Source organism: Nilaparvata lugens, chromosome 3 (genome assembly GCF_014356525.2).
Source record: "Nilaparvata lugens isolate BPH chromosome 3, ASM1435652v1, whole genome shotgun sequence".
NCBI lineage: Eukaryota > Metazoa > Arthropoda > Insecta > Hemiptera > Delphacidae > Nilaparvata > Nilaparvata lugens.
Genome location: NC_052506.1, coordinates 93,934,594 through 93,958,106, shown reverse-complemented (window position 1 = coordinate 93,958,106; position 23,513 = coordinate 93,934,594). Strand labels below are relative to the sequence as shown.

The following is a 23,513-nucleotide window of genomic DNA, read 5'->3' as shown; positions in this document are numbered from 1 at the left end:
GAATCAGACTCATTGATACTTAATATTAAAAATCCTATCACTAAAAATGAGATCAATTTAATTGCAATATACAGATCACCCTCTCTATCAGCAAATCTTTTTTTGAATGCTTTGGAAAGTACTTAAGAAAGACTGCTCGCACATAAAAATATAATTCTAATTGGTGATATCAATATCAATCTAAAACAGACTACCGCTATTTCTATTGATTATTTCAACATATTGTCTTCGAACGGTTTCGTCTCCTATATAAATAAACCTACTCGAGTCCAAAATCAATCGGAATCGTGCATTGATCATATCTTTTCAAACATAGTTCCTTCAAAGCTGAAGATTTGATAGGTGCTATTTTCAAGACCGATATAACTGACCATTACAGCACCAGTATCCATATTAAAACCGCAGACGGTGGTTCTGATAGGCCTAATTTAGCAAACACTATTACTGAAAAAATTGTTTTCAATAAATTAATTTCAAATCTTGAAAATGAAGATTGGGAGGAGGTAATAAATAATAATAACATCCATACACTAGTACACTCTTTTGAACAAAAACTTTCAACCCATATTGAAAATGCAACTATCAAAATAAAGACATCACACAGAAATAAACCACTAAAGAACTGGATCACCACCGGACTAATAAGAGCTATTCAAACCAGAAATAAAATGCACAAAAAACTACAGAAGCAACCACATAATAACGAAGTGAAACAATGCTACACTCGCTAAAGAAACGTCCTAAACAAATTACTGAAAGAAACCAAGATTAGGTATTACAGAAATAAATTGGAGCAAAGTAGAGGTAACTCCAGGAAGACATGGAATACCATAAATGAAATACTTGATGTAGAAAAGAAAAATTCAAAGACTGATATTGATCCTGAAATTTTAAATAAACATTTTTCGTCTATCGGGAGAGTACTCGCAGAAGAACTGAATAAAGAAAATAAAAACATCCCTCCTCCAACTGGTCAAAATTCCCGTTTTTCACGAATAGGTTTCCCAAATTCCTTTCTCCTTTTCCCGACAAATGAGGAAGAAATTATCAAAACAATTAAAGACCTCAAATCCAGCTCAGCATCAGGAATTAATAACATAAATAATAGCTGTCTAAAAATCATTGCCCACTATATTGCTAAACCTTTAAAAATTATAATTAATAAATGCTTTGAAGAAGGTTTCTTTCCGGAGGAGTTCAAGGTGGCTAAAGTCATACCTTTACATAAATCGGGAGATGTTGACGATCCCAATAACTACCGCCCAATAAGCTTGCTAAGTGGATTTTCAAAGATCATGGAAAAGCTTATTAAAAAGCGGCTAGTACAATACATGGTTGTGAGAAAGGTGATTCACCCTAACCAGTTTGGATTTCAAGAAGGAAAAAACACAGAAGACGCTATTTCGTTATTAGTAAAAACTTTAACTGAAAATTTTAGTAATAATAAAAAATCTATTGCAATTTTTATTGACTTGAAAAAAGCATTCGATACTGTCCCACACACCAAACTGTTGGAAAAGCTCAATAGAATTGGAATTCGAGGTTTGCCCCTGAAACTTTTTACAAGCTACCTTGAAGGTCGCTCTCAAATATTATCAATTGAAAATAAATCCAGTACTGAAAATCTTTTAGATTACGGCTTACCGCAGGGGACTGTACTCTCACCAATTTTATTCATACTATACATTAATGACCTCCTGAATCTCGACTTGCAAAATGGTCAAACAATCTCATTTGCCGACGACACCACTTTAGTTTTTTCGGGTGATAACTGGGAGAGTACTAAAATATCAGCTGAGAAGGGTATTTCCAGGGTCAAGAACTGGCTTGACTATCATACCCTGACTCTGAATCATAAAAAATCTTCATTCATGACCTTCACACCAAATGCTGCTACTCAACCTGTAAACCGAATAAACTTTCATAATATCAAATGTAATAAAATAGGTTTGAATGATTGTGACTGTCCTAAACTAGAGGACTCTAAAACCGTTAAATACCTGGGAATAATTGTTGACCGTCATCTGAGATGGGATTCCCAGATCCAATCTCTATGTCACAAGGTCAAGTATCTAACAAATAAATTTTACAAAATGAGCCAGTTGAAAATGCAACAAATTACTAGAATGGCCTACTTTGCTTACGCACAATCTGTGTTGCAATATGGAATTAGGGTATGGGGGGGTACTGCTGAATGTCATATAAACAAGATCTTCAATGTTCAAAAACATATAATAAAACCAAGGCTGTATCCTACTAGAATTCTCTTCCAGGAATCTAACATACTTACAATCAAACAGCTCTACTTGAAAAATTAAATTCCATATTTATTAAAAAACAAAAATCTTTTCAAAACCCGAATTACTCCATATAACACGCGCCAAACTTACAGGAGATCTGACTTACCTGAAACTAATCTAACAGTATGTAGAATGCAATTTCCGTATAGATGTGACAAACTAGTAAATATTATACCACAAGACTTCATATCAGACAATCAAAATTGCTATAAGAGAAAAGAAATCTTATCATGGATCAAAACATCACCTGACGTTTTCAGTAATCAAAGGCAGTAGCTTATAACAAATTCTAAATTTACGTTTCTCCACTCACCTCTTCTCATCACCAGTTGACTTGTGCATTCACTGTGCTTCTTCTCTTCTCTTTCTCAGGTTTTCCCTCTTATATTGTAAAAAAAAAACTGTTCTTCATTTCACTCTGTATTTCAAATTTATTTTACCATTAGGCTATTCTTAGTCATTTATTATATTCTATTTTATAAATATTTTTTCTTTTCTACGTTTCTCAATCTTTATATTCTCTTGCTCATGCTCGCGAACAGACGAAAGTCTTGCGAGCTACACATTCTTTTGTACTCTTTATTTATTTTGTATTTTTGTGTATTTAAACTATGTAAAATGTGCAAAGAATGAATAAATTGAATTGAATTATACAGTAATAGAATACGGTAAATAAAAGCAACATATAAGACAGATGCTTGGTTTGTCTACGCTTGAACTGCATTAGCAGGAACATTGGTGACCTTGACAATGACAAATGAAGTCACACAACAGCCTTACTAACGGAATCGCAGTCTATCGTCCGATATTATGACGTCACTCATTGTAAAAATGTTATTCCAAAATCACTCCACTTATATGGGCTACTTTTGTACAAATTAATAAAAACAATATAAAAACTTGTAGTATCCTCAATTAAAAACTTTAAAATATTAGGTAACTGAAGACATTTTAACTTGAAAATGACCTATGGTCGAAACTAGTCTTATAATATTTTAAAGTTTTTAATAGAGGATAATACAGTTTTTATATTGTTTTTATTAATATGTTATTCCAAATATGTCAACATTCTTATTCATTAGAATGGATAGAATGGACTTGAGGATTAGTAAAAAATATGGAGCAATGAGATGATGAGTACTTTGATTATTAAACTGTATAAATCTTCATATAAAATTAGATGTTTGAACATAAATATGGAGAATAATACTTAGAGGAGGATGTCCAATCAAAATTGTTGTTCAAGTGATAATACATGATAATACATCCAGGATAAGAGTTAAGAACACCCTCAGTCAAGACAAGAGTCGATTAGCTCGAACAACCATACTCAGACAACCATAAGGATATACATTAAGCACGTGGCATTAAGGATCTACACCTTCCACTAATAAGGTAAAACTATCTTCACCACAACATCAATTTGTTCATTCTGGGATTAGCATTGGATGAAATGAGCTGGAATCTACCTTAATACAGTGGAGTAGATGAGGGTAATGGTTTCCTAGGTATCGGAATCATTTGGATGCTGGTACTCTGAACTGTTGTTATGTAATTACGTCATCAATGGTAAGCCATTCTAGCTCTTCTGCTCGTTAATCCAATTGAAGTAGGAAGAATTCGGTCGAATAGCATGTAACAATCGGTGGATCAGTGTGAGTCAAGTGAATGTAAGACCTGGTTTCAACTACTGAAGCTAGAAGGATTGTGTATTATGTAAGGAACGTTTACGCTGGTATTTTTCCCAATTTATCTGAATTCGAGTGAGCATCTCTAATGCTATGAGACAATGTATTTTTATCGTCGAAATCAATCTTGGAAATTCCAAATTGGACGAAAGATATATGAATGTATAAGGATTGTGAAAAAATGAGTCATAATAAGACATAATAATTCAGATATTATCCACATATTCTTGTTGATCAAGAATTGTTTAATACTTGTCGTGGGAAATAATAAATGGATTTGGTTTGAGTTCAGATATTCTTCGTGATCAAAATTGATCAACAGTTTCAAAGATATTAGTTGGCTCATTGGAATTCTCTTCATGAACTATTTCACGTTCAAAATCATCATAAACCACATAAAAAACAAAATAAACTATAAATATTTTAGCCTTTTACATTGTAAAAGTTAGAAAACTTTCTTAGATAAACTTTTGTCTTCAATCATTTCATTTTATTTTTTGGAGTTCCAAGAGAGCAAGTATGAACAGTTTCTCTTGCAACTCTCTCTTCTGGATTCATTGCCTTCAATCCATATTTCTTCCTCTATCGTCTTTTTTCTCTCTTCTTTCTTCGGAAGTACGAGTAGAAGTAAACATCATCTTCCATTCCAATCTCTCATCTATTCCTTTCTACTCTTCTATCCCCCTCAATATTATAATAATTCCATTCGACATTATGCAGTTCCTCTCTTATATATTTTTCAATTCCCGGTCTCCATTGCTATCTATTTTCTCAATTAATCAATAGTTTTCCTCGTCTACATCAACCTTAGTTTGTCCTTTTATTTTCTCAATACTGAAATATTTTTAAATCTCAATCTTTTTCATCAATCAATTTTTTCTCTATCTAAATTTTCAAAAAATGATTAAGGTTTGTAGTCCTTGCTGTACATAGGACTATGTACATAGTAAAGACTATAGCACTTTTATTTTCTCAATAACTGAAATATTTCCAAGATTTTTTATATCGATTATTCTCTATCAAAATTTTCAAAGAATGATTGAGGTTTGTAGTCCTAGCTGTGTTATGACGCTCATATGCTTCGCACAAGAGTAGCGTATCAACATAACTGAGACATTACACAGCAATCCTAGTAGTCTAGATATTTAAAATTTCAATATCATCAATAATGACCTTGAATTTTTTTGTAATGTGCTTCCATTGGTCCTACGGTGTATCATTGGCAACCTACACCACCTTGAGAGTGATTCGCAACACAGGGAAAACTCCAACTTTCAACTTGCAGGGAACAAAAACAAAAAAATTCTAATATGGAAAGTTTTCTCAAAGCAACTAACAATAGATCGTACAGTACTGTGACAAGCGAACAATCGGCGCAACTGTAATCAAAATGAGAATCATGTAGAAAAGTATGAGAGAATATTCAGAGTTTAAACAAGGAGAGAACCGTTTTGAAGCGACTGATAAGAGTCCTGGGAAGGAAGCTGTCCGGTAGGGGGCGAACTACAATGGAGGTCCTTGTTGACAATGAAAAGTAGCTCTCACTTTCATTCAATAGCGGTTTTTACGAGAGCGAATTATTTAATAACGAGTAGTTGTAGTTCAGGAATTATAAATTATGAAATAGCAGTCTGTCACCACTTGACATGGTCATGTTTGGATCATATTATGAAATTATTACGAAGTGTGGAGGCTATGTTTGTAGAAATTTGACAATTAGCAATGAGAAAATCCCTGAATCTTAATTGCTATGTATTTGTTTTTAAAATGTATGAATTCAGGGCTACTTTCTTGTATTTATAAAATATAATTATATTACATTTTGCTATTTGTTTGTTTGCTAAAAACTGACATCAGGGGAAGTTTTTCAGATTTTTAGTTTTTCACTGGATAGGATGCGATATATAGAATATTGAATGAAAAAAGACTATGAAATTGTCAAAAAACCACTGATTTATTGATAATTAGAAATACATTGATATATAGAATACATTGTATGATGGATATGATAGATTTTTAGAAATACATTTTAATGATTGATTTTTGATTTTTAAGAAATTGTCAAAAAACCACTGATTTATTGATAATTAGAAATACATTGATATAGAATACATTGTATGATGGATATGATAGATTTTTAGAGACTCTCAGCCTTCATCATTCTTATGGCTAGGGGGAGGCAAGATAACAAATTTGCTTCTGAAAGTGTTTAAAGTATTATCATGTAAAAAGACGATTATTGAAACTGTTTTATTCGCTATTCGCAATTATAGTGAACTTTTTAACAACATTATTTATGATTTTTCATGATATTGTCAATTTTAATTTTCTTTTCATAATTAAAGTTCGAAATTTAGAAGTTAATATTGCTATTTATTGTCATAAATAGCACTAGAGGATTTCTCTTTGAACTATTGGATTTGTATAAACAAATAACTGACAAATGACGAAACCACTCGAATGTTGTATTTTCGTGAGTATTCATTTAGAGATAATCAAACCATATGAACCAAATCAGGATGAGAATTAAGTTTGTTTTTTCGGTCCTTTTTCAAAATTATTTATTCAATATTTGAATGTTTCTATTATAATGTGATAATAATGTGAAATATCTGCTCTACTTTTTGGTTTTGGAGCATCTAAATTTGAAAATCTATTTTGTGAACATATTTTAATATTGAAAATTTTGTGAAGTGTAGAACTACAAGACTTAACCTATTTCGGACTATGTGTAACCAGAGAGAACTCAATTATTACTTATTTTGTCTGTGGTGTAACCCTATCTAAATTTGGGAAAGAATTAGCACAAGGTTACCTTATTTCTTCTCTCCCTATCATTTTGATGATGTACTTATTGTATAAATGAATGAATACATAGATAAATTGAGAGAACTTATAACAGGAGAATAGGATTGCTGTATTGTTGAATGTGAACACTATGCACATGGAATAATTCTGAAATCTTGACGAAACTTAAATGGGAGAGCAATTTCTGCTGCTACGTTTTGGACCAAACATTATATAACATAAATCATGATGACTCTAGAAACGAAGGAAGGGAGTATCTTATGGAGGCATCCTACAAAATCTTCAAATAAATTAAATTACCTTCAGATAAATTTTTAAAAAATGATAGAGATTATTACCCTTCAATAATAACCTTGAAATAAATTCAAAAAAAAAAATGATAGAGAAAAAGAGTATTATAGTTTCAAACTGCAGTTGGGCCAGTATTAAGCATCATAAAGTTGCTGTTCAGACAACTTTTGAAGAGGACAAACTGCATTTGGATCTTAATTGAATGGAAGAATGGAGCTCGAGCAATTAATGCAAAATACTGTTTGAGAATTAGATTTCAATTTTCTTTTGGAACCAACGAATGTAAACGACTCTACTTCCTCATCGCATACTATCTTCTCGGTCCAATAAACCCCCTTTGAAGAGCAGCAACGTGAAACAGAGAGGAACACTAGCGTGTGAATGAAACTTATTGCTGTGTAACGGACTGAATCTTCAACCGTAGAAGCAGACGAAATTTGATAACTGCTGTGAATCATGGGACACCATGTGAGTGAGCTGAGACCCCTGGTTAACACCGGGGCGGAAGAGGAGGGGGAAGGGGGAACTGTCAAAAGGTAATCACTAGGGGAAAGCCGGAGCCGGACTTGGACTTGCAACCAGTCAGTTGTAGTTGTGCTCTGGAGTTGGTCTGTTGTTGCTCCAACTGGAGAAAACTTGTGTTGTTCGCTCGAGTGTCTTTCTTCTTATCTAGCTGGAGCGCTCTCACCGGATTTACCAGATAAAGGTTCGTTGAAAAATCCACTCAAATCTATTATATGATACGAGAAAATTAATTGTTTTGATGAAACTACTATTTTAATTTGATTTATTAAGAGTTCATTATTTAGTTGATATTGAATTTCTTATCACTTGAACCATAGCTGGAGTGCTCTCACCGGATTTATCAGATAAAGTTTCGTTGAAAAATCCACTCAAATCTAATATATGATACGAGAAAATTAATTGTTTTGATGAAACTACTATTTTTATTTAATTTATTGAAAGTTCATTATTATTTAGTTGATATTTCTTATCACTCAACACTCAAAGTAGATTGCAAAGAAGTTGTTCACAATCATTGATTAAAATGTTGTCACCAATTGAGAAAATTCAGTTGCTGGATTCTACATCAGATCAGATTCTGATAAGATAGTGAATTTTTATCTTATTAGCAATTTTTCTCATTTGAAATTTATTGGTTATTGATTCATAACTGCTCCATTATAAAATAGGAAATAGGAATGGTCCCTTTTCTATTCAAGACACAATAATTTTGACGTTGTTTTCAAATTTCGAAATTTATGAAATTGTTACAAGTCAGTTTTCTTAGTGGAAGAATTAATCATGTTTTCATTAAATCATAATCTTCCTAGGATCATGTCGTTGATGAGCTTGAATTGAATCCCATTACGGTAAATAGGTTTGTTCGAGGAACGAAAACATACTTGATAGAATAATAGGTTTTCAGCTCATTCCTAAAATACGTTAATCCTGGTTGGATCATCCCTGAAATAACTAGAAATCTGTGTTTTCGAGAAACTTTGGCAGAATTTCTAACACCCGTAGAAAGAAGAGCGGTTCTCGCTGGTGACAAGAGGCCTATAAAAAGGGCAACTTTTTAAATGAGTTTGAGTGCAAAAATAATTAGGAAATCGTAGATAACTGGGACGAAGTCTCTGAGTAAATCCTCAGTTCTCTTCGAATCATTCTAGTTTTTCGATAAACAGGAGATAAGGAGTTCAACATTGAGAATCATTTTAAAATTTCATACTTCGTCAGTGATAATATATTTTTCAAATTCCTTATTATTCCGAAAAAACGAATTAAAATAGTTTTCGGAATATAATAATTGAGGATCAATCTTCAAATTTTTCCAATATTTTATAAATCTACAATTGGAATGATGATATCTAATTAAACGCTTGTTCTTGGATGACACATCATTTAAACTTCTAGAAAGTAATGACATAATATTCATTAAATCGATTTTATAGAATCGCCAGGCAAATATCAATGCTCGACAGTGGTGAAACTAATGAATTCCATGAATAACAAACAAGTTAATGTCTATAATCATGAGAGCAATGACATTAAACATAACAACTTCAGCGAAATGTGAATAAATTAATAGGACAAGTTTTACGAGTTTCATATACAGGAAATTATTCAACAAACGTTCAAAACTTGAGTTTTATCGATTGAACCAGTGAAAGTGACAATCACTAACACGTGACTATACTTAAGGAAGAATACAGAATATAGTAGAGGAAAATTTGATGAATTTTAGCAAAAAGTCAAATTCAACAACAAAACAATAAAAGCAATAAAGACAAAGGAGAAGAAAAAGCTGGTTCTTGTGATAAAAATATGAAAGGCATCGAATAGGGCAATAGGCAATGATGTTGAATGATCGATCTAGAGAAGATCGAAAATACAAAATGGTTTTCGAATCAATGTCTCCAATTTTATTATACTTCAACGACGGCTATTGGTAGTTTAGTAATCTATAGTAATGTATCTTAATGTTTAGTAATCGATAGTGATCTATCCAATTACGATGTACTACTGATTATGATTATAAATTGTTTGCTACAAAATTTAAAAGATCTGATGATAAATACTAGAAACTTATAAATAATATCCAAAAACTTATGATGATGATGATAATGATAATAGAATCCACATCTCATACTTCATTGTTTCAATCTAACATGACATTAGAATCTCCAAAAAACGATAAATCAATGCTTGGAATCCTTTCCGTGTTTACTAAAAACCAGAAGTTCAAGGATTAGATGTTATCTAAACTAAGGCTTGAACCTCAAAAAAGAATCCAATCTGATGAGATTGAACTTGCAATAGGTTCGATGGATAGATCAGCAAGCTTTATTAAAAATAGATTCAATTGGACCATCGACGTTAATATTCTTCAATTTTACGGATCATCTAACGCAATTACTTGACAGATCGGATAACTGGGATTAAATGACTCTGTATCAGAATATTAATTAGCAATTCCTGCGAGGAATGTTCGGATTAGAGAGGTGGACACGTGATTTATGGTGCCGGATCCTCGAGTGGCGACCTTCAATTGAATCCTACTGTCAATCGTTCCTAATCGAACAAGGAATTGTTAAATCAATACAATCATTTTATTGAATGCAATAATCGGTTCCAAATTAAAACATTCTGACCGATCCATTGACAAGTTGATAAATTTCGTGATACCATAATCCCATATCAAATTGTGCTTATGTGGGAACGTAATTCTTGTTGTAACATAAATTTTGTAATTCAATTACAATCGAGTGATTTGTTTGATATTGAACTTGTTCGCCTTCATATATGTGTGAAAGGAATCCAACAAATAGTGTACATACAGGTGTAATGCAGCTGCTTGCTAGAAGGCTAAACAATTCTGGAGAATATTACTCCTAGCGGTGAATTCAAGAAGCCATGAAGGATAAGATTAATTTCTGAAGTATAGAATTACATATCAGCAACTTCTCTGCAGGATGTACATATTACAGCTATCTGTCACGAAATTTTGAATATAATTATTGATGAATAGTTATTGGAAAACGAAGTATCAAAAGTTGACGTTAAATATGGGAATTAGTAGAATTAGAATAATAAGTGAAGTGAAACTTTTTAGCAGCCACAATTCCTAATTAATGAATGAGAAGTAGGTAATCGTATTTAAGGAATGTTTGGAAAAAATTTTCTAAATATTCCTTACGTAATATTTTATTTTCATGATTTCACTATTGAACAAGTAATTATGTTCAGACTTAAATGAAGGGAAAGGGTACCCAGACAAGGTATTTCAAACTCAATTATTCGTAACCTACTCCGTCAAAAATGTTGATTAATTTTACTTGACCAAGTTCTGATGATCTGAGATGAGTGTGAGGGAAACTAAAGATAGAAGAATGAGAAGATCGGGGAGGATTTTGAACCTTTGGGTACTTTGGGAATGCACTTGATCAAATTGAAATATTTCGAACAGGGTACGATATAATCGATAAGTGAATGAGCTCATGCGTGAAAACAAGACAATAGAAAATGCAAGCCAATTAGATGTAGTATATTTTAACATAAGATCTATGTCTAGGAATTTAAAATGACTGTAAGAACTATCCAGAAATTGATTTGATAGAATAACATTTAAAAACGAAACAAATCATCAGGAATTCATTGATAGTTCAAAAACTGAAACAAAGCGTGATAGTCTGTATCAGAAACTCCTTGCAAGAAACAAGATCAACTGTCATCAGATCTTGAAAGCACTATAAACTCGCATACAGTATTAGAGGCGTAGCCAAGTCGGAGTTCTGGATTGTTCGATTGTTTTAATGTATCCGCCTACTATTTTACATAATGTACCTAGATAAGTCTATTGAGAAAGAAAGCAATAACCACATTACCATACTTGCTTATATCCTGCAAGATGAACATTTTTATAGAAGCTAGAATATACTATATAATATATGATATTCAATAGCTTACGTAATGGTGAAACTTCACAATTTAATAATCCTTTACAGAACTCAGCAGTTTATAATCAAGTAAACAGATTCATGGAGATTTGTAAAATAAAAGTTCCATGCCATCCAACCAGTTTGTAGGGGAGAAAGTGAATGCTTATCAAATAGGTGGTACACAGAAGAAAATGATTCTAGAAAATATTCTAATGGGCAGTAATTGGTGTAAGAACATTGGCCGTGCAATTAAGGGGCTACCACGTTTACGAAGTTGATGACCGGTGGAACGAGTAATACAGTAACTGGTATTCAACCTGCCATTTGATTAATCCTGTATCAACTAGGGAATGTATTTATGCATGAGATAAGTTACAAACATTGATACGTAATAACGCGTATTTCATAAGAAATTATGTCGGTAATACATCTGGTACTTCAAAACGATTAGATAAAAGTTTTGCAGATTAAACACTCATAAATTGGTACCTAATAATTTTTAGATTACTTGTAGCATACATTGGACATATCATTCACGATAACCGTCAAAAAAGATTTGATTATGTTGTTGAATGATAATAATTATTATAAGTTGAGACATCATGTACATTTGCAAGGAAAAGATTGTGATAAAAATAATGGTTATAAATGTCCATGAATGCATTTCTGAATTTTCAATTTTTTAATAGTTTTGAAGAGGTTATTGTCTTTCAAGAAGTAAAAGTGGTTCTATACTATAGAAGGGTATCGGTTTTATATTTATATTATATTATATATAGAAGGGTACTATTATTTCTTTTCATCCTATCGCAGTCCTTTATTCAATTTCTAGAATAGCTTCATCATTAGATTGTTTCAAAATTTTAACATTATGTATACACAATGTACAACAACACAATGCATTTCCGTTGTTTCTACCATAAATTGAGACACGAGTCCTTAGAGTCTAGAGTGTACTAAATGATATGAATAGTGTTTGAATTCTTATTCTATCGGTTAATAAAACATCATCATGATATTTTGTCTTAATCACTTCAAGGCTTATAGATCAATTGCCCTAACAATTCATGTACAAAAGTTGATCCGTTTCACAAGAAGTTTAATCCGTTTCCCACCACAAGGTCATTAAGGTCAAGATCAAAATAGGGAGTGACCCATTACCATTCAAACACCAATCCTTTGGAGAGAATCAATCATCACATAACATTGAATGCCACTGATAAACCGAACTTTCTGAACCACAGTAGTAGTTACTCTAAAATGGAAACTGGTTTACGCCGCATAACATAAATTGTGGTAAGGTAAAGGTAAGAAGGAATAGGAGATAATGTGAGAAAGAGAGAGAGAAAGATGTAAGTGGAGCAACTAACAGATAAAGTGAGAGTGAGAAAGGAAAAGATTGATGACATTAGCCTTGGCAGTGCGCTATTAGAATGGGGAATAGGAACCGTAATCTAAATGAATTACAATTCAAGGAAGAAGTAATGTTCTAACACTTGTAGTACAGATATACAGAGGGGGAAATAGAGAGAGTATGAGCTAGGTTTAATTTTGAGTAATTACTGTTAAAATTGTTCGCATTATAATTATTGTTTATCCTAATTGTGTGGGCGGAGTAGCGTTGTCAAATTCAGATCCTTGCCTCTAAACTTCAAATGAACATTGTTTTATCCAATTATTACTCCTTCCGTGTACAATAGTACAATAGTAATTGTTGGCTGGTCACATAGATGAATACTGAAAGCACTAATTTGTTATCTATAAGGAGACTCACAGATCTTAGATCTAAGCCTCTAAACTTCACTTCTTAGCCTCAGTTCCCACTCAGTTCACATAGTTAAAACACTATTAGGATAATGTTATGTTTTTAAATTCGCATTAATCGATGACTTCTTAACTCAGTTCTCACTTAGTTCACATAGTTAAAACCCTAATAGGATAATATTATGTTTTTAAATTCGCATTAACCGATAACTTGTCACAAAACGCCCATTAATAGTTACATGTTTTCGATTGTTACATGATTTTTTTGGTTTGTTATACAATTATTTTCACGTTACATTTAAATTGTTTCTTTGATTATTAGTATCTATTTCAATTACAATATAGATGCAACATTCCTCAGAATAAGTTTATGTTTATTTAGAACATAGTGTTCGTTTAGTTCCATGTGGATATTGGCGATATGTATGGATAAGAGTGTTAATTCCATTTTTCTCAATACGAATGTATTATAACGTAAGAGATTTTTTAAATGCTATTATCCTAATATAGACAATTTAATATAGCTATTATCCTAATAGAATATGATTTGAGATTCATAAATATTACTTGATCAGAAGAACCTGGGTTATCCATGCATTTTTTTTGCAGAGAAAAATACAATAGATACGAGAAATACTTAGCAAGAAAGAAAAGAGATAACATTTCACTGCAGACATATTTGCTAACAAAAATACGCGATCATCAGAAATAATACATAAATTTATTATTATGACAATGAATAAGTTTTGAAAAACTATCAACTAAACTGCTATATTTCTCAGCAGTTCGATAAAAACTGAAATCGACAACATTTTCATCATCCAATACCAGCATCATCCATATAGTAATGAGAATAATGAAATAGAAAGTGACTGGTCAGTTATCAAAAGACCATAATCACCTGACAGCCCGCTTTATACGCATAGAAAGAGACGGAAGTATTAGCCTACTTGAGCATTAGTTTCCTCTCTCAACTATGCACTAAGTTTAGTCATTTGGAGTTTCACTATAAGTTTCAAGTTGAGTCACTACTAATGAGACTAGAGTACAGATACCGTTAAACTTATAAAACTTGATTATTAGTCTCTGGTTTAGTTGAGTTAAGTTTCATCTAAAGTTTGCAGTCGAAATGAAATTTTTTAAAACTTGGATTGGATCAGCCTAGAAATTTTTACTAGGAAAAATGCAGTTTGAGAATAATGATGACTTTTTATTGGTAATACAAAGCAACAAAGTTGACTATCGAATACAAGACACAGCATTACTAAACTTAGGATGATCGTTATTTTGTTGTTACCCAACAATCTAAGATCGACATTATTCTCGGTCCATTGAGTTTCTCAGTTCTCCCATTCTGCAATATCTAACTCCCAGCCGTTCAGATTTAGACAATGATCTACGACCCTTTAAGCGAAAAATATTGGTCAATGTGATAGTGAGTTGATAGATAGAATACTATGAAAAGTGAAGCAACAAAGATAACTGGTTGAAGTACTGTCTTTTACAAAATGAAATATTGTTGATTTCACGTGAAGGGGCTGCCAATGTCTGGTGTATGACTGATAACCACAAATATATTATAAGAATAGACCACCCGAATTTCATGAAAATTAATTAAGGGTGATGATTTTTTTCAGAAACGTTCATTTTCTGTTGGTTTTCATTTTATATTGAACATTTTATTTGAACGTTTTTTATATTCGCAGTATATCTTTGGAAAAAGAAAAATCCAGCTTACAACGAAAATTTTAGCAGGTGCTACTCAATCTATCAGATTATGATATTTTTATTTATTTTTCGATATTTTCTAAAATAAAATGTGTGAGATGAATTAAGATAATTAAACTTAAATCAGATAAGAATTCTAATAATAATTTTAACATGTTTAAAATTTTAACATGAGTTCAATTTGTGGATTTAAGTGAAATTTTTAATATTTTTTTGTGATTGTGGAGGAAGATTTCGGTTTGGATTTGTATTTTGAAATTAATTAATCTGATAAATCCAAAATTATTCTAATACCTACATACATTTTTTGGACTCAAAATAGTGTGTGATTTGAGTTATTATTTACATAACCTCTAGACCGTGTATTTCAAATTAAGGTTTAAAGCAGTTTTGGGCGAATGCCTGTTGTTTTTACCTGCATTATATCTATTGTCTATGAATAAATAAAATGAAAATGAAAATAAGTATTTTCATTTGACTTTATAATTATTATTATAAGCATTTTTAGTTGAATTCTGAATGTATTTCACTCCTGTTTTGCAAACAAGAATTTTCAGTTTGCAAACAGTATTGTATTTTATGATCTGTAATATAATTTGTGTAACGGAATTTGTTATGTAAGTGTTTTCATTGAATAAAACTTGATATTTGAATACAAACTGAATTAATAATCACGAATTAGTTACTCGAATAAGAAGCAAGATCAAAATCATCCTGGAAATTGATCTAGGATCCAAATCATCACTATGGTTGTGACATTCCGTTTTTCACTCTTGTAATATTTCTATTAGTAGTTCAAGGCTGGATTCTCAGGAATCGATTGAACCTTTAAACCTTCCACCTATGGATTTAATATTGGTTTAATGATCCATTAGATTTAATAAGCGTCCTAGAAACCGGGCCTTCTTAAATAATAATAGACTTGACAAATGTTCTATAGTTTGGGATTGGGAGATAAATGTTTAAACAGAATTTCGAAGAGATGTCACTTCCTGTTTCTTCCTACAATGGGATCCCAATTACTGAATCATTGTCATATATCCCACTCTTGTTCATATTCTTATGACAAGTTCTGAAATGTGACATGTGATGTCCGTCAAGACGTGAAAGCAGTGACAACATTCATACCGGTACCAACCAAAACAATACTCAACTAGCCTCTCAAAGGTAACCGCTCACTACTGACGCAGATCAGATAGCATCTATTACGTTCTTTTTTCACCTTTCATTTTTCCACCGCACGCGCACAACAATATTACACGCCATGCCACATGAGACATTTCTTCTGACAAAATAAATAACTTCAACCTTTTAGGAATGGCGGAAGTTGTTCATAGTCTCCACTGAACAGTTGCTTGACTGAATAATATGTTTCCCCATATTTTTAGAAAGCAGAGTTGACTTTTATACTTGTTTCGCATAGAACGATGGTCAGAACATCATCGATCATATACTATTATCAAGCTAGTTCATTTTATCAAGTTATCTTGCTCCCTGTCAGGTCGAACCTTCATGGCTAGAACAATTGGCGATAGAGAATGGTTATTGAAGTTTGGGCAAAATTGCTAATATTATATAATACATAATCATGTACAGTACTGTCAAACCTAAAACAACTGACAAGACTGATATTAATTTTAGTATTCGAGGAAATGATAACACTGTGAACTGTGAAACAAAGACTAACAGGAAAATATTAATTTATATTGTGATACTTTAAAAACTTCAAACTATATGTAAGCAAGCTCCATACACGAAGAGTCACCCTTCAATGAAAGTATTAAGATCATATTGATCTGAGTAAGTCAACTGAAAATTACTTCCAAAACCATCTCATAGATTCGAAATTCACCTTGAACTGTAGGTCACTAGGTCCATAGGAAGCTATATCAGGGATAAAAATATATCTTTTTGTATAATATAAGCTATGTCTTATAATATATAATCTATATCAGAGATAAAATATTTGATACCGTAATATATCTAATATAACTTCTCTCTGGCTACATTATCTAACAAAAACCGTACTCGCATAAATAGTATAGTGTAGTGGTATCTTATTATATTCAGCGAGAAATTTCTGTATATCTGTTTATATTTATATATCTGGTTATTTATGTTCAACGGATCTAACGATTTTCACGAAATTTGGAACATAGTAGGTTCATGATATGAAAATTCGATTGCACTAGGTCTCATCCTTGGGGAAACTCGCTGAACGACATTAAAAGGATAATTCATCCTTGGCTGAAACAGCTGAGACTTTCGTCGTCTGTGGATAGTAAAAAGTGAGCGAGTGATTCTGTAGAAAATCAAAATATCGCATCCCCGAAATTCATAAGCTGACGTATAGCCAGCTGTAAAATATATTAGGATCATTTTAGAGAATTGTGTTCTGTTTATCAATAAATAAAAATAACGAGCGAAGCTCGGTGCCCCGATATTAGTATACTATAGTGGTAACTTTCAGTATCATCATTCCTATTACACTAGCAAAAGCCTACATATTATTATGTAGGCATCATTATCAGAAAAACGACGGATAAAAACTGCAAGACATATAGTTTCTTCACATAAATTCCCTAATTTATAACCCTTGAAAGGCTAAATCTGCAGGAGACATTCGATTTGTAACAAGACTACTAACTGAATAATAAACCCATTGACCTGACAGTGATCACATTCTTGACCCAAGGTACAGGCAGAACAAATCATGTCCTTGAACAAATATGTCACACAACCGTTGCGTAATTCCAGCGAGGTCTGCCAGGTAGCATAAGAAGTTCAGTAACTGGAACTATCACAAATATTATCATAACTGAGTCGACGAGCAGAGCAATATTCACTCAAGACTCAAGATCATCAACATTCTACGCGTTCAATCATTCATTTGATGAGATGAATCGGATAAGGCAATGATTAAGTTTAAATAGCGCGACAAAACCGGACGGTCACGAATGTGTGTATGTGTGAGTGATAGGTCGGTTACTTTCGCCATGATTGGGAAAGAGGCTGATCTGTCTGTGGACACATCTTCCAGCTGTTAAGCATGCATGTTACTGCAATTTGGAGCGTGGATTGAGCAAACAAATCTTGTTTTCTGCTAAGTAGAGGATCTTGATCATTGCCTGGAGCGACGCTGATCAAATAGTATGGGACCACTTATTAAAAGAAAAAACCGTACCATGTAATACTTGGATGAGAGGAGATCGATATGGATTAGATAAGATTGCTCCATTCTTACAGAGAGATTTTGATGAAGGATTGTGAAGAAGTTATCTGCGATAAATGAAAGCCCCCATGAATTATAAAATTCAAGATGTGAGATTATGGCAAGCATGTACTAAGCTAGAAATACTTCCGATCATTAAGGAAAATATCAAGGAAATATGAATCGAAAAAACTATCTACAATGCTGCCGAATTCCAATTTCAATAATAATTTTATCAAGTTATGATACATAATTCCCTAAAAATTATCTGATAAATTCAAAATTATTGCAGTACATACATTTTTTGGACTCAAAATAGTGTGTGAATTAAGTTATCATTTACATAACCTCTAGACTGTGTATTCCAAATTAAGGTTTAAAGCAGTTTTGGGCGAATGCCTGTTGTTTTTACCTGTATTGTATCTATTGTCTACTAATAAATAAATGAAATGAAATGAAATAAGTTGTTATAGCGATAAGTAAAGTTTTGTGACTTCATGACTTATGTGTCCAATCTTCAATGTTTTTGTATACAACTAGTTATATGAATTATTATTATTGTTTTGACATGTCACCAGTCATTTGAGTGATACCCAAAATTTGATGTACCATGTGACGATTGTGAATAAATAAATAAATTGATAAAAAACCCGAATAATATTTGAAGATTATGTGCACTGATTTATCAAATTATGACCACTGTAGGAATTATTATTATTGTTTTGACATGTCACCAGTCATTTGAGTGATACCCAAAATTTGATGTACCATGTGACGATTGTGAATAAATAAATTGATAAAAAACCCGAATAATATTTGAAGATTATGTGCACTGATTTAGCAAATTATGACCACTGAGGTCAAAGAGCAGCAAAATTGAAAAAGTGAGATGAAGGCAAGAATGATATAAGCAAGAATTGCTTCCGATAATATTATGAATTGTATCAATACTGTTGTATTAAGGAAAATAGTATTTTCTTGAAACTTCTCTACGAATCATTCAATATAATGTAGCAATATGAGAAACAAAGTACGTATCTAAAAATTCACAAAATTCCAAAAATATGTTGAGTTATGGAGAATGAATACCCAAAATTTACCTGAAAGTGCACAGGACACCAGCAATAATCTACGGGTGAAATCATCCTATCCAGAGACAACTTTCACTCATGAAACGCACCACATGAATGACAGTAGAGCGACTCTGGCAAGTGCAACCACCCACACAGATCAGCAATAAATACACACTTCAGAGTGAGCGAAAATGGAAAACTCCCACGTGAGTTTTCTTTGAGAAAATCGATAGTTCAAAAAGGGATAGATGAAGCGACGTTCATTGGTTCAGACAATTGTTCAATTAAGTACAGTAGCATGTGCCTTTGAGGTTTGAGGTCATTGTTCAGTCTTATGGAAAAGCTATTGAACTCTTAATCATTTTGAAACATAACAGCGTATTGAACGTACCAGACACGAAAACACGCTTTTAATATCTCCAAGATTAGAACACAAGGTATATTATGACACTTCACGATGATACAGATTTTAAAACCTACATATTGATAATATCTATTTGATTCAAAATTTTATTTTTCATCTGAGCTTCGAAAAGTGTGAATTGTTTTTTGAGAAGTGAAAGTGACATACCCTACATTTTGATTTGAACTGTATTGTAGGCCTATGAATTGGAAATGAGACAGTTTTGAGCATATGAGCCTGTTGTGCCTTTCCTCATGTCAAGTATTTCTACACAATGTGATAAATGTGATATTTCAGCTACGTTGAATATAGGACTAGCAAGAAAAATAACATAGAATAAATTTTAGGAAATTATTTCAAATACTCACACTAAGGTGTTCTAGATGACGATGGGAAAAGTCAGTTTACCTGAAACAAAAAGTATGAATTTTAATGAAATGTAATTATAAAAACACATTCTATAATGATAAATATACAATTTATTACAATATTGAATGAGTTACAGGTCTAAGTAATATTCATAGAGTTTCACTCTTCAGACATTTGAACAATAAAATGATTAGAAATTGAATCATCAAATCAACGTCTACGGTACTTTTCCATTTCAACACTCGAAATCATCTGAAAGGTATTCCTCATAATAAATAAATGTGAGTGTGAGAGTACCTATTTAGCATCAACTACGCTATAAAAATCGGTAAATTTCTCAGTGTTATTTTTTCATGGAGTGCATTTGAATGTTTCATTGAATTCATTTATCTTCAATCGAGTCCAAAAAAATGTTTAACTTCATCAGAATTGAATTGAGATTAGTCTAACTACCGAATATTCGATTGCCATCTTCAGAATCAAATCCATATAATTTTGACAACATACATATTCAATAATGAAAAACAATACAGCCTTCGTAGACTTCAGTATCTTCAAACTATTTTCACTGCCACTAATATTAATTTATTGCGAGCACTATTCTCCATAATTAGATTTCTGTACAACAACAATAATCATTACAAAGAATTGGATTTAAAGTTTCTAGGCCATAGAAAATGGGAAACATTAGACCGATGTGTCTTCCAAATTACTGTTCCAAGTGAACTTAACTCAGTTGTAATGAGCTCGGCAAATGTGGGCTGTGACAGTTGTGGTATACTCAAAATTACCCTTGGCTGACCGCGACCTATATCATAGTTCAAGGTCTACTTCAAGGTTTATTAAAGTCAAGTAACGTGTGAACTTAAGTACAACGTACAACGCCTTCCTGGACAATATAGCACCAAACGGATCCTGCGAAGGACAATGTACCGTGTCAATCAATTAAATAAACATACAACGAAAAACAGAACCAGTTGCGACCTATCCTTTTAGTATGCCGCCGAAAAAGTCAAATTAAAACAATAAAATGACAATGATTCCGTTACTATTTACATGGCCATGAAATAGTAAAAGCACAGATGTAAGAATGTGTGGAGAACAGAGAAAGGAATAATTAATGAATTTATATTATAGTTTCGAAACTGAAAGGGAATAATAAATTAGCCCAGACACGATTCACCTCAATTGTATGGAGGAGGTTTACCGGTATTATTGATGTTTGTAATACGTTAAGTGAAAAGTCATATATAACCGCTTCTATTACGATCTTGACTATAGTATAGTAGTTCAATATACAGAATGATTCACATAAGGTGTAACAATAGGTAACTTGTTAACCGTTCATTTTACAGAGAATTTTAAATGAGCAACTTCCCTTCTTTTTTGTGACATTTTACGACATGCCACTTTACATTGAAAATTTGGCCGCCATCTTCCAAAATGGTGAACAACATTATTTTTTTTAATGGCAACCCCAATTTTTGTATTATATTTTTGGATTCCACGTAAAATTTTAAGACATTTTTACTCTTGTCATTTATTTGATCTTGAAAGATGGGAGCCAATTTTTCAATTTGAAATGGCATGTCGTCAAATGCCACAAAAAAGAAGGGAAGTTGCCCATTTAAAGTTCTCTGTAAAATGAACGGTTAACAAGTTACTTATTGTTACACCTTATGTGAATCATCCTGTATATTTTTTTCTTGTAAGGAGTAGAGCTTGTGAGTAGAGTTTGAGTGTTTGAGATTGAGTTAATAGCTTAAAGTAAAATAGCTTATTAAAATGGAAGACTTGAGGAGTACAACACCCAGACGCAACAATAACTTGATGATGATTGTGTGGCTTCTGTTGAGAGCAAATAACACAATTGCAGGATGATCTTGATGCCCACATGATTCTTTTACTTGGTCATTTTGATGATCAAGATTCTGTCTAAGATTATCCATTCTACTCAATGGAATATAATCATGTAAACAAAGAGTATTACTACTGTGAATATCGTATTAAACGCTTAAATCCAACCCCTACTCCTATTCAGTTTGTCTAATTACTTACACTCGTAGTAAACTGGAGTTTCAATGTTCATGGTATTCTTTATTCAGTTATCCATTTCATTATGACGCAGCATACGGTCTTGTACTCAGGTTTAAATATTAAAATAATGAGTTTGGGTTTCATTGCTTATATAATCTTTATTATTTATCTTTTCATCGAGAGTTGGAATATGATGTTGTAACCTTGAAACATAGTTGATACGTACGACAAACTTCAGTTGACACATAAGATAATGCCATGAGCACTGAAACTCAAGTTTTTATCAATATAACTAATCAAACAGAACAAGGAAAGTAGTGACATAATGGTGGTATGACTGTTTCACTATTTTTTTCGAATTAGCATACTGAAATTATTTCAAAATTTATGAAAATGCATTTCATGCATTCTGAATGCAACAGTAACCAACCATCTAGTAAGTAACCACAAGTATTTACAACAGTAACCACACTCATCCAAAATAATGGATGTATTCTCTCATTCTATATGAATGTATGATGCATTTTAAAAATATTTTATTCCCCGGTGCAATGACCTGGAGAAGTGTGCATTGTCATTGCCAAGTGGTCATCACGACGATGATCGATGTGCTAACAGCTGATCTGAAGATGGTCAGCGGCAGTTAATTTCGGTGGCTTTCGCCGTTAGGAAGGAAGGTCTCGCTCGATTTCACTTTCACTGAAAATTTAACACATCAGCCGTTCGGAAGCCCCCCGATGATAGATGATGCCATCTCGCTTTCTACATAAGCCGCCGAAAACGGCAATCACCTCTGTTCGATTCCGGTCTTCTTTTAGTCAGATTGCGGTCTTCTCTTGGTCCAAACACGGTCTTCTTTTATTGCAATACTGGTTATCTTTTGAAACCGACTGGTCACTCACTCTCGATCTTATGTTATGTATGGGCTGAGTTATGTTGCTGTATTTTACGTACGATTCAGTAAGAAGCTAAAGAAATGATTATTTTTAAATTTCTCATTGCCAACTCTCAAGCGTAAACTACAGTATTGTAAGTTGAAAATAATTCCATAGTACCCTTTCCATTTTTAAAACGTGTTTATATAAAACACAGTAGCAACTAATGTTAGACTTGCAAATGGCATCAATGTCCGAAACATGTTGTGATTAAATAATTCATAAAGGGTACTGTGATTTTACTTTCCTTGCCCTATTACCATAGGTAAGGAAAGTATTGCTTTCCGAAAAAAATTAAGGTACCCCAATTTCTAAATTTCTATACGTTTCAAGGTCCCCTGAGTCCAAAAAACTGGTTTTTGGGTATTGGTCTGTATGTGTGTGTGTGTGTGTGTGTGTGTGTGTGTGTGTGTCTGTGTGTGTGTGTGTGTGTGTGTGTGTGTGTGTGTGTGTGTGTGTGTGTG

The 23,513-nt window shown here is 32.5% G+C and overlaps 2 protein-coding genes across 29 annotated transcripts in view; one reads left to right on the top strand and one right to left on the bottom strand.

The window, feature by feature from the left end:
- The window catches only part of LOC111059276 (coiled-coil domain-containing protein AGAP005037), a 346,739-nt gene that overhangs the window by 102,369 nt on the left and 220,857 nt on the right, over positions 1-23,513 (bottom strand). The gene's annotated exons all lie outside the window — the stretch shown is intronic.
- LOC120350651 overlaps positions 7,662-23,513 on the top strand; it is a 36,933-nt gene continuing 21,081 nt past the window's right edge. The window contains exon 1 of one of the 2 annotated variants that reach the window (XM_039425121.1): positions 7,662-7,793. The gene's annotated coding sequence lies outside the window, so the exon portion shown is untranslated. Of the gene's footprint in view, positions 7,794-7,926; positions 7,963-23,513 lie in introns of those variants that run through there. The other variant, XM_039425122.1, reaches the window with a different exon arrangement.